Source organism: Bombina bombina, chromosome 10 (assembly GCF_027579735.1).
Source record: "Bombina bombina isolate aBomBom1 chromosome 10, aBomBom1.pri, whole genome shotgun sequence".
Taxonomy (NCBI): Eukaryota; Metazoa; Chordata; class Amphibia; order Anura; family Bombinatoridae; genus Bombina; species Bombina bombina.
The window spans coordinates 133,861,898-133,875,734 of record NC_069508.1 but is presented as its reverse complement, the minus strand read 5'-3'; the positions used below and the strand labels follow the sequence as shown (position 1 = coordinate 133,875,734).

The 13,837-nt window shown below is 37.2% G+C and overlaps 1 protein-coding gene across 1 annotated transcript in view; it reads left to right on the top strand.

Moving 5' to 3' along the window:
* ST6GALNAC5 (ST6 N-acetylgalactosaminide alpha-2,6-sialyltransferase 5) overlaps window positions 1-13,837 on the top strand; it is a 329,013-nt gene that overhangs the window by 230,630 nt on the left and 84,546 nt on the right. The gene's annotated exons all lie outside the window — the stretch shown is intronic.

The window sequence follows — 13,837 nt, the reverse complement described above, 5'->3', positions numbered from 1 at the left end:
CATGCTGGAGCACTATATGACAGCAGTTTTGCAAGAATGCTTTTAGCAATGTTATACATTGTGAAAACACAGTTGAAATCTAGTGCATAAAAGCATTTTTAGAAATCTCTGGACACCTGTACGCAAACTACCTAGGTATGAATCAAAAGAGGAAACATTTGAGTTTAATGTTCCGTTAAAGAAATCGTAGACTTGCACAATCAGCAAATGCATAGAAAGGACAATGTAGTTATGATACTTTGAATTTCATACAAACGATTATCTTTCTGATGAATTTCAATGTTCCTGTGCCTTGTACCACATGACAGTGGTCAACCAATTACAGCCTCACATACTATAAGATCTGTGAACTAAAGGATACCAGGAAATGAAGTAGATTTAGGAATGGAAGAAAATTTGATTATTTTTTTTTAAAATTGCATGATCTATCTGAATCAAGAATGTTTCAGTTTGGTTGTTATGTCCCTTTAATACTTCACAGGTTGTACAAATTAGTACACAGTCCCATACTAAAGGGATGTTAAACTTAAAATGTAATTCCCCCTTAAAGGTTTCATTATGCACATTAAAAATGCCAAATTTAAATTTACTATTTATTTTGACCACTTTTACTTAATTTAACTTTAAACATTGTGGGGGGTTTACTTTCCCTGGAGAGACTGGTGAGCCTCCATAATCCTGAACATACAACATGCTACACAGTGATTGATTGATTTATTGATTGAATTAATTATTGACTGATTAGTCAATCAGCCAAAGTAAAGGATATAAGATAAGGAATACAGAATAGGCTTCTTATAGGATAGCTTGTTATTGTCACAGCAATATTGTATACACAATTCAGCTGGTTTTACTCTCAAACAGCAGCATGCAATGGATTGGAATAGCATAGAAAAAGAAGCAAAAGACCACCCAAGTAGTATACAGTAGGGAAATGAGAAGGTGAGTGAGTAAAACTCAGGGATTAAGCTAAACAACAGAAACAAGGAAAAAATAAAACATAGCACTGCTTCCTAACCTCTCCGCTACCTCAGAGGCGGATTAAATCCATCCTGTACTGATCAAAACCCAGGTGATTGACAAACCCTAAATTTATCCAGCCAATGCTATATCGCCAGTGGTGTTTGCCAGACAGGTTTTCTTTCCGGGACCTTGCCCATAAATACTTTCTTAAATATACCTCTAAGCTTGATTAAAGGGACATTAGACACTAAATTAATGCTAAATAGAATGGTGCATTTAAAGAAAAGATTACTCTAAGAATAACATGTAGATGTATTTTGTAAAGTTTCATTAGCTGTTTAAATAGTGACAAAATAAGTGTAAAGTTTCAGTGTCTATAAAACAATGGGAGCTGCCCTGTTGGTTGTAACTCAGGTTTCATTCACTGCTGTGGCCAATTAGGGATAGTTATAAATAGGTCACTAGAGTGAGCAGCCAATGGCTGTGAGGAATATAACAATGTTCTGCTCTTCTATTTCTAACAGGAACTGAAAAGCTCACAACTTCAGAATGGAATTACAGGAAAAGGAGATAAAATAAATAATGAAAGTATATTGCAGAGGTTTTGTTTTTTATAAATAAATATATATATATATATATATATATATATATATATATATATATATATATATATATATATATATATATATATACAGGTTGTTTAATGTCCATTTAATGTATATGCTTATAACTCTGAAGGGAAAGGCCGGTATAACAGTTTAAACTAGTCCTACATTTGTCAACATTGAAGTAAATTGGTTCAGTACATTTTTAGATATTTGTTAAAGAAAAGGGCAATTTTTTAACCCATGTGGTGCTATTAGAAATGTTAACACTGCCTACTCTTTCATGTCTCTTTAAACGCCTGATCCCTACTAATTTTTAGACATCAACAGAAGTCTAAAAAAATTACAATTAATTAACATTTGCATTGAATGTCTTAATGGTCAGTGAACAGATACAATTGGATTGAAATAAGCAAATAAGACTTATATTTGTTGCCTTAGATGCATGTTAATTTATTGTCCTGTATATTATACACTTGAAATTTTAGCTAGATTAATAGCCTAACACATCCCTGCAACTGCAAGTTCAAAAGCAGCCATTGTTAGACTTCTGCTTCCTAATCTCTAACTGCTTTTGTGCGATTGGTTGAGTGAGAGCAGGAGGTGGTGCTTCACTTGCGTTTTTCTAGCCCAGTCAGATGCTGCTACATTGGCCGCAGACACATGTGGACATGTACCCTGCCAGGGAACCTTGTCTATGTAGTTTTTCATAAATGGGTCATTGTATGTGAGATAACTGGCTGTGTATCTGCCCTCTGGATCTAATATAATGTTTATCTACCAGTTATTTTGTGTGATTGTAGGAGGGTGTCCATTGTGTTGCAGTTAAACCAATAAGAAGATGGAATAAATAGGTATAAAGTCAGAAAGGGGTGACTAAGAATTAAATATATGTTTTGGTAAGGGAATGTTAGAAAAAGAAGAATAAAAATTTAGAAATTGAACAGAAATTATATCAAACAAGATAAAAGCAGAAGGCCATACAATACAAAAGAAGTAACCTAGGCTGCACCTGTAGCATTTTTGTTTAGCTATATGATGCCTTTTATGCAGACATCAGATTTATACGTTAACATTAACTCCTCCCAATACAGCGAAAACCTTATAATATTTGGGGAGAGTGTATGGTAGTATTTGGATTATGTATATAATATATCAACAAAGGTTACCGGAGGACACATATTTGTATAATTTTACATCACATTATTAAAGAGGCAGTTAACACCTTGGCATCTATTTATCAAGCCGTCAACTTACTTGCATTCGACGGCACCAATACACTCGCCTAAGATCGCCTAACATTGCTGCCGCGGACCTGAATACGTTCTCCAAAATTATAAAAAAACTTGTCAAAAAGCCATGCACCAAGTACAGGGCGATGAGCAGCGGACTGTTGTTAACTAACAGTCATCGATCTCTCTGCTCTTTGGCTTTTTCACAACTTTATTGGTACCCTGTCACTAAACACCCACACTATACTATACTGTTTTACCCCCTATACCACCGCTCCCGGAGCCCACCGCAACTATAATAAATGTATTAACCCCTAAACCGCCACTCACGGAACCCGCCGCAACTAAATAAAGTGTTTAACCCCTAAACCGCTGCTCCCGGAGCCCACCGCCACCTACATTATACTTATTAACCCCTAATCTGCTGCCCCCTACACCGCCGCCACCTACATTATACTTATTAAACCCCTAATCTGCCCCCCCCACACCGCCGCCACCTACATTATATTTATTAACCCCTAATCTGTCCGGACTCAGTCTGACACAAAATTCTACTTTTGCCGGTCTGTAGGGTTTGATAACTAAGGGGAATCAGGTTTGCCACAAATACGCTGCGGAATTCCAGCGTATTTGCGGTTGACGGCTTGATAAATAGATGCCCTTGTCACTAGAAACATTTTTATACAGTATTACACAAAATTAACATACTAGGTGAGTGTTAATTTATTAAATGTGTTAACACTTTGCTGCAGTTGCATTTCAATAACCAATTACATGCCTTATTGGGCGGAGCCAATCTAGACTTACTAGAGTATAGAAGACTCTCAATTAGTTAGCAAACTTTCAATTGTTTTGCAGTTTGTAAATTAATTTAATTGCTGATGGAGCCAATATTCTCAGAACGTGAAAACTCACAATTTTAAGATTTACATTACAGAAAAAGGGGCAAAATAAAGAATAAACATATATTGTAAACTATTTTTAATAAACATAATTAAATATTTTATATTACAATCTCAAAGTGTTCACTGTCCCTTTAATAATGTGGTTTTATTTATATTTGTAAAGGTTCTAAATCAGATAAGAATATGCTATATGCAGTATAATATGAGCAGGATTTATCAAAGTAATTCTCCTGACATTACGCATATAAATATGCATACGACTGAATCCTCTGATTTATTAATGCAAAGGTACCAAAAATTGGGCAAGTCCAACTATACATTCCTCTCACTTTGCTCGCATTCGCCAAGGCGCACCTGTGCACTTAAAAAAGGGCTAAATTTGCTTGTTTTATTTGCATTTCCTAGAGTCAGTCTTAGCAATACACCCAGTTACCAATTTATCATTTTTTGTTCCTTTGGAGAACGCAAAGTTCTCCTACAAATACGCGCATTATAATTCTCCATAGGTACTGAGGAGAACAGCATTATAAATAATTATGTCTTTGACCTTGTGACGTGTTCACATCTATTTCTCATGGAGCACTTTCTGATTCTAGCTGGTATTTTTGGCTAGGCACCAGGAAAGGCCTGAGAATGAAGAAAATACGCACTTGAAAAGGCTCAAAATACAGGGACAAAATATAGAGCACACGTGCCAAATATAGAATGCAAAAATGCCCCACAAAGAACGAAAATTCTATTTGAATGTGTTATAGTTACAAAGGGTCCTTATTATAAGAAAGTTAAATTAAAAATGTGTCTCACCAAAATTAAAGGGACAGTCAAGTCCAAAATGGAATGGTGAATGGGTAATAAAGGGATTATCTATCTTTTTAAACAACAAAAATTCTGGCGTTGACTGTCCATTTAATGCGCAGATTTGCCCCATGTAAAAAGCAAATGTAATAGATTTACTTAAAGACGTAAAAAAATACTACTTAAAAAACACGGGTTTGAAATAATAAATCATGAGAACTTTTTTTTTTCACGTGGAGAAATCCATCATAATTCGTCCCAGCTCGACATCCAAACATTAATTAATACGTGCAATTTTTTTTATAAATTTGTGCGCACCGGTGCACCTCTGCAAGGGCGCAAGCTGCAGAGAACTCAGAGAAGAATATAAAGGATAATTTTCCTAGCCCATGATAAATCTAGCCCATATATGTCTGTTCAAATTATACGTGCAAAAGTGATAAAAATCACACCATAGATACAAAGGATTTAAATTAGTATTAATTTGCGCATCATGAATATAATATATTTGTACAATACGAAAATAAATAGTGTTATATAAGACATTTTTACATAAAATGTCAACAAACTGGTTTAATTAGTCCATTTTAAATACAGTTCTTTTCCTGAGAAAATAAATTGTCAAGCAAACATGTTGTAAACAAGAATGATATTTTAGGATGTAGCCTACTAAAGGTTAATTTTCCTGTAATATGCAGGGGCACAATGGTAAAAAAAAAGCAGCTTTGAAGGTTAATTAATAATAACTCAGAGTAAGTGTTTATAACTTTGGAACAAAATGCGTAGTTTTACTGCTGTGCTGCCTGGCTCATTGTTTTAAGCCATTGACTGTTACATTGCAATCTCTAGGTTCTGGCATTTAAAGGGACAGTGTATTCCAGAATTTGTATTGTTTAAAAAGATAGATAATCCCTTTTATTAAACATTCCCTAGTTTTGCATAATTAATACTGTGAAATTAATACACTTTTTTACCTCTGTGATTAACTTGCACCTAAACCTCTGCAGACTGCCCCCTTATCTCAGTTCTTTAGACAGACTGGCTGACTCATAAATAACTCTGTGGGAGTGAGCACAATGTTATCTATATGGCACACATTAACTAACGCTGTCTAACTGTGAAAAACTGTCAAAATTGACTGAGATAAGAGGCAGCATTCAAGGGCTTAGAAATTAACATATGATTCTCAGAAGAGAGAGAGCCGCACTCCTGAGATAGAACAAAAGCTAGAATAACTTCCATGCCTGTTCATTTCCATTGCAACTCAGGGTGCACACTCTTTTAGCACACTATGCCTTTTCACAGAGAAAAAATATCCTGTAGCATATCAGTTTAACGCTGCCTAATGACAGCCCAGCACCGAAATACCAGGCAATTCCTCTCTGAACAAGAGAAACAACAACCCCAGATGATCGTTTTGGCTTTCTGTGGGCCTCGTCAGTGAGGTGCAGTCGCATCTCTCTAAGGGCATGTGTGCAAGGAGTCCACGTCTGGTTTCCCCCATTACTCTTAGGGAGACCCAAGAGTAATTTGCATAAATATCAGAAGAGAGAGAACCCCACTCCTGAGAAAGATCAAAAGCTAGAATAACTTCCATGCCTGTTCATTTCCATTGCAACTCAGGGTGCACACTCTTTCTTTTAGCACACTATGCCTTTTCACAGAGAAGAAATATCCAGTAGCAGATCAGTCTAACCCTGCCCAATGACAGTCCAGCGCCGAAATACCAGACAATTCCTCTATGAACAAGAGAAACAACAACCCTAGACGATCATTTCGGCCTTCTGTGGGCCTCATCAGTGAGGTGCAGTTGTATCTCTCTAAGGTAGAGAGCTGGTAGAGCGCTTCTCTCTTCATATGCAAATCAATATGACCATGGGGAAGTCTCCCTGTGGGTGATGGGGGAAACCAGACGTGGACTCCTTGCCCAGTGTGCTTTGAGGAATGTGGCTGCACCTCACTGACGAGGCCCATAGGAGGCTGAAACGATCGTCTGGGGTTGGCATGTTCCTTGTTCAGAGGAGAATTGCCTGGTATTTTGGGGCTGGACTGACCGTACTTGGCGGGATCAGACTGATATACTTCAGGAAAATTTTCCTCTGTGAAAAGCACACTGGTCTAAAAGAGGCTGCTTCCGGGTGGTAAATTGCCATAGAACTAGCAGATGAGCTGTTGTTCATTCCTGGTAGAGCGCTTCTCTCTTCGTATGCAAATTAATATGACCCTGGGGAAGTCTCCCTATGGGTGATGGGGGAAACCAGACGTGGATTCCTTGCTCAGTGTGCTTAGAGGAATGTGGCTGCACCTCACTGACGAGGCCCATAGGAGGCTGAAACGATCGTCTGGGGTTGTCATGTTCCTTGTTCAGAGGAGAATTGCCTGGTATTTCGGGGCTGGACTGACCTTACTTGGTGGTATCAGACTGATATACTTCAGGAAAGTTTTCCTCTGTGAAAAGCACACTGGTCTAAAAGAGGCTGCTTCCGGGTGGTAAATCTCCATAGAACTAGCTGATGAGCTGTTGTTCGTTCCTGGTAGAGCTCTTCTCTCTTCGTATGCAAATTAGCATATGAGCCTACCTAGGTTTAGGTTTCAACAAAAAATACCAAGGGTAAAAAGCTAATTTGATGATAAAAGTCAATTGGAAAATTGTTTTAAATTGCATGCCCTATCTATCACAATGTTGCACTTTGTATACAACCTTGTTATATAATTTGTGGATGTGTAGCTGATCTTTAACAGTCAATACCAATGAATGAGATAGGATGACAGAGGAAAGAACAGCAGATAACTTTAATAAATGATTTCTTGCAATCAATTTAAATAAATGCACAGAGAATAATAACCCAAACTTTATAGCAGAGGGTTAATGTTATGTTGTAATGAGAGAGTGTAAATCAGATCAGCAATGTTAAGTAGTAAGTAAGTTTAACTTATAACACCGTTCAGACACTTAGTAATCCTCAAGATAGACTTTAAAGAGTTCAGCTTAGGTAGTTGGTAAAGTTAGTTTTAGAACACATATGTAGCAATAGGATACTTGCAGTTTTGATGTTACAACTTGACCGGAGGCGTGGGCCATAAGATCTGTATCCGTTGTTCTGAGGTGCAGCGTTGAGCAGACAGCTCAGCTGAGCATGGGGAGGAGAGCTGTCTCTATCGGCAGCGGGTGACGTCACCGTCTTCAGAAGCTGCAGCGTGATGTTAGTGCAGAGGCAGCCTGTGAAATCCTGAGCTGCAGAAAGTCCGGTGTCTTTGTTGTTTAAGCAGGGTAAGATTAGCTGATGATGTGCAGAGGTTTGCTGAAAAGAAACAACTTTAGATTTGGTAGATTGTTGTAAGGAAAGTTTCTATAGAAAGTCCGCTGGAGAGGCTTGAAAAAACCAATAAGGCAGATGAATGCTCTTCAGAGTTGCAGGAGCTTTAACACACACACAACTTGTGCTAATAATCAAGCAATTACTGAGTGCTTGATCCCCTCCTTTTATACAGATTACTGTGAGTAGGTGGAGAATTCATCTTAAAGAGATATACCATGACACTATCTGAATCATATACAGGGAGTGCAGAATTATTAGGCAAATGAGTATTTTGACCACATCATCCTCTTTATGCATGTTGTCTTACTCCAAGCTGTATAGGCTCGAAAGCCTACTACCAATTAAGCATATTAGGTGATGTGCATCTCTGTAATGAGAAGGGGTGTGGTCTAATGACATCAACACCCTATATCAGGTGTGCATAATTATTAGGCAACTTCCTTTCCTTTGGCAAAATGGGTCAAAAGAAGGACTTGACAGGCTCAGAAAAGTCAAAAATAGTGAGATATCTTGCAGAGGGATGCAGCACTCTTAAAATTGCAAAGCTTCTGAAGCGTGATCATCGAACAATCAAGCGTTTCATTCAAAATAGTCAACAGGGTCGCAAGAAGCGTGTGGAAAAACCAAGGCGCAAAATAACTGCCCATGAACTGAGAAAAGTCAAGCGTGCAGCTGCCAAGATGCCACTTGCCACCAGTTTGGCCATATTTCAGAGCTGCAACATCACTGGAGTGCCCAAAAGCACAAGGTGTGCAATACTCAGAGACATGGCCAAGGTAAGAAAGGCTGAAAGACGACCACCACTGAACAAGACACACAAGCTGAAACGTCAAGACTGGGCCAAGAAATATCTCAAGACTGATTTTTCTAAGGTTTTATGGACTGATGAAATGAGAGTGAGTCTTGATGGGCCAGATGGATGGGCCCGTGGCTGGATTGGTAAATGGCAGAGAGCTCCAGTCCGACTCAGACGCCAGCAAGGTGGAGGTGGAGTACTGGTTTGGGCTGGTATCATCAAAGATGAGCTTGTGGGGCCTTTTCGGGTTGAGGATGGAGTCAAGCTCAACTCCCAGTTCTACTGCCAGTTTCTGGAAGACACCTTCTTCAAGCAGTGGTACAGGAAGAAGTCTGCATCCTTCAAGAAAAACATGATTTTCATGCAGGACAATGGTCCATCACACGCGTCCAAGTACTCCACAGCGTGGCTGGCAAGAGAGGTTATAAAAGAAGAAAATCTAATGACATGGCCTCCTTGTTCACCTGATCTGAACCCCATTGAGAACCTGTGGTCCATCATCAAATGTGAGATTTACAAGGAGGGAAAACAGTACACCTCTCTGAACAGTGTCTGGGAGGCTGTGGTTGCTGCTGCACGCAATGTTGATGGTGAACAGATCAAAACACTGACAGAATCCATGGATGGCAGGCTTTTGAGTGTCCTTGCAAAGAAAGGTGGCTATATTGGTCACTGATTTGTTTTTGTTTTGTTTTTGAATGTCAGAAATGTATATTTGTGAATGTTGTGATGTTATATTGGTTTCACTGGTAAAAATAAATAATTGAAATGGGTATATATTTGTTTTTTGTTAAGTTGCCTAATAATTATGCACAGTAATAGTCACCTGCACACACAGATATCCCCCTAAAATAGCTAAAACTAAAAACAAACTAAAAACTACTTCCAAAACTATTCAGCTTTGATATTAATGAGTTTTTTGGGTTCATTGAGAACATGGTTGCTGTTCAATAATAAAATTAATCCTCAAAAATACAACTTGCCTAATAATTCTGCACTCCCTGTACGTTTAATTTTGACTAGACTGTCCCTTTAAGGTAGTTTAGCACTGATTCAACTTACATATATAATATATTGTACAGGTACAGACAGACATACAGTTGTGCTTATAAGTTTACATACCCTGGCAGAATTTATGATTTCTTGGCCATTTTTCAGAGAATATGAATGGTAACACAAAAACTTTTCTTTCACTCATGGTTAGTGTTTGGCTGAAGCCATTTATTATCAATCAACTGTGTTTACTCTAAATCATAATGACAACAGAAACTACCCAAATGACCCCTTAGTCCTAGTCGTCAGGCTGTCCTGAAGCCTCTGCAGCTTTCTAAATGGGATTATGGGCTGGAGGTTGTGCCTAGCCTCCTACGCAGCCCTGACCCGATCCCATCATTGAAATCACGTGAGTTTAATTTGTACCTATTTGTTTACATTGGAACTTTGTTCTGATGTAGGCAAATAAGTTCAGGTGGGAAGGGGTTAATATAAACATATATTTATATATAACCAATATTATTTACACCTAAACTACCTAGTAATGCCCACTGTTATTTCAAAGGGTGCTTTACCTATATTGGTTATTGCAAAACTGGTAATCTGCATTAAAAGAGCAAATGAGTACAGATAAGGTGAGGGAGGAGGAGGAGGGGGGTAAATTGTCTTACAGTAAGTTATCTAAAAGTATTATCTCAATCCTCACTGGGAGAGAGTGTAACAAGTACAAATTTCAGATGTATTCACAGCAAAAGGAAGCACAATCAATACTGAATGTACACAATATTGCTGTAATGTTTCACTTTAAATAATGAAACATTTTATGCATTGTTGAAATATCAAATTTAATGGTCCTTTAAAGGGATAGTAAACTCATTTTTTTTCATCTTTCTTGCACTTCACATATCTGCCTCTCTTCATTGGCTTACCAGATGTGTTCAGTTACATTCCAGTAGTGCATTGGACAATTGCACAATGTGAATAAAGCAAATTAGATAGTAGAAGTAAATTTAAAAGTTGTTTAAATGTATATGCTCTATATCAATGTTTCTCAACTCCAGTCCTTAGGACCCTTATTAGGCCAAATATTAATTATGTCTTTACTAGAGCACAGGTGAAATAATCAGCTGATTAGTAACCATGGTTACTAACCTGCTCTCACTCTTCAGATGATTATTTCACCAGCGCTCTAGTGAAAATCTGGCCTGTTAAAGGGACAGTCAAGTCCAAAAAAAACTTTTATGATTTAAATAGGGCATGTAATTTTAAACAACTTCCCAATTTACTTTTATCACCAATTTTGTGTTGTTCTCTTGGTATTCTTAGTTGAAAGCTAAACCTAGGAAGTTCATATGCTAATTTCTTAGACTTTGAAGACTGCCTCTAATCTGAATGCATTTTGATCACTAGAGGGCATTAGTTCATGTGTTTCATATAGATAACATTGAGCTCATGCACATGAATTTACAGAGGAGTGAGCACTGATTGGCTAAAATGCAAGTCTGTCAAAAGAACTGAAATAAGGGGGCAGTCAGCAGAGGCTTAGATACAAGGTAATTACAGAGGTAAAAGGTGTATTCTTATAACTGTGTTGGTTATACAAAACTGGGGAATGGGTATTAAGGGGTTTATCTACCTTTTTAAACAACAGAAATTCTGGCGTTGACTGTCCCTTTAAGGGTCCTAAAGGGCTGAAGTTGAGAAACACTGATCTATATGAATCTTGAATGAAAAATCGTGGGGTTCATGTCTCTTTAAACCATTAGTCAAGCAAGCAAAATAAGATAGGATGCCCTTTACTACAGGAATAGGGAAACAGGCACTGAAAGCCATTGTTTTCTATCTTCACACCCATTTAAAAAATAATGAAATAAAAAAATATTTTTAAATAAATTGACAATTAATCTAATTGACTGATGTCAGGTGGTGTGGGGAAAATAAATGCAGCTTTGCCCTACAAACATCATTATTTTTGTATGGTTTTAAAAATGGAGGACACATTTTAAATTCAGAGACTGTCTCACCACACAGTATTACAGACAGCATGTAATATTGTTAAGTACATTTGCTGGAATAAAATATATTACCTTTTACTTAAAATATCTTTCTTTAATATATTTTTGACACAGTGTGTCTCATATTTGTTCCTGTGCTTTTACAGAATTAATTGTTCTACTTGTTGTGTTTTTTTTTTCTAATGTTTATTTATAACCAACAGAGTGTACAATCAAATTAATTCAATCTCTTTGTGCCTCGCAGGGCCAGATAACACGAAATATATTACAAAACAAAACAATTTTAAATGAAAAATTTCACATAACACATACCAAATTACTGATCCCTTTATATGAAATATTTGTACACCTAGTTGGGCTTTTCCTGATTAAGTAAAATACAAAAACAAATGAACACTCATAAAAACACAGAAACATCTAATTGATGAAAAGAAAAAAGAGAACAGAAAAAAAAAAAAAAAAAACAAAACCAGACAAAAACCAAAAAAGGAAAAAGTATACCTTATGTAAGGCTAACCTGCCTAATGTGAAATTTCAGTGTTTGTTCTACTCAAATAAATGATCACCTGTTGGAGAGGTTTAACTTTCCCCCTCTAACTTAAAATACGTCCAGTTAAGAGATGACAATAACTTAATCGGCAATCCTCATCCTTAACTGGGGTGGGCCCAGCAACAACAAACAGCCGACGTACATACAGACAAGTAATAGAACTAAGAGGGCAAAAAAAAAAAAAAAAAAAAAAAAAAAAAAAAAAAAAAAAGGGAAATAAGGGGAAAAAATAAACCAGGAAAGAGAGTGAGTGAATTACCATAGGCCCAACAACACCATTTCTGAGTTTCTAAATGGATGAATCAGGAGGTCAATTTCACTTGAGGGAAAAGATTTAATAAAAAGTGCCCACTTCTTAAAGAATGAAATGACCTCTCGTTCCTCATTTAAATTAGTATCCATTTGCTCAAGAGTACATTGTTTTTTTAGACAATTTTTGACCTCCGGGATACTGGGGACAGTCCCTCCCCGCCATTTTCTGAGAATTAAGTATCTGGCTGCTAATATGGCCATATTAACAATTTTGGAATTGCCTATCTGCGCTTCTAAGTCCTTCCATAAAAATATAATGTGAGATACCTCTAATCTCAGAGAGGAGGTTCCCAGAATAGTATTAAGCCAGTATTGTAATTTCGACCAAAATTGTTGAAGTTTTGGGCAATCCCAGAACATGTGTATAAGATTAGCAGAAGGAAGGGAACATTTAGGGCAAGAGCTAAATTTAAAATTACCGTACCGCGCTCCCTTTTCTGGAGTAAAAAAAGTCATTAATAATAATTTAATGTGGGATTCTCTCCATGTGGAAGAAAGAGTGACTCGTTTAGTTTCCGCAATTGAGAATTGGATACAACTAGTCTCTATAAAACTTTGCCTTAAAGCAGGAGCCCAGTTAGTGGAGATTTTTTCCAGATTAGAGGCTCCTTTTATAGAGCTCAAATCTGTATAACTAGTTGAAATTGACATAGTACCAATTTTAGCTAAGATAAGCCATTTCTCTATTGGCCCCTGTGACCAATTCCAACCATAAGTGCTTATTATATTAGATGCGAAATGCCTTGCTTGTAAATACGCAAAGAAATCTTTTTGGGGGAGTTTATATTCCGCTCTCAGTGCACCAAAGGTTTTTATGCATGTTCTTTCAAAATCTAGTAACTGAGAGAGCTTTCTTAGCCCTACCTTATACCATCTCTGGAAAGGTGAAAATTGAATTCCCGCTTGAAATTGAGGGTTACCTGATAGTGGCATGAACTTAGAAATCCTATGTTCAACACCTAAGAGTTTGCACACTTTCCACCAAGCTTGAAGGGGGTTATAGATTGTTCTCATCTTTTTCACCTCCTTCGGTAATTGAGCAACAGTACAGTGAATAGTTGCTAAAGGGAGATATGGATGTATTATGTTCCTTTCTAGATTATTGTTAGTGACGTAGTCTCTCTCATGTACCCAGTCCAAAATTAGGCGTAGTAAAAAGGCATAGTTATAAAGTTTTAAATCTGGTAGCGCCAGGCCCGCTAGTTCTCTGGGGAGAGAAAGTTTAAGTAAGGAAATTCTGGGTTTTTTATTTTGCCACAGGAATTTTCTCAGAGAAGTGTTAAATATTGTCAAATCTCTTCCCCTTATGATCAATGACATGTTTTGTATTACATATAAAATTTTGGGAAGA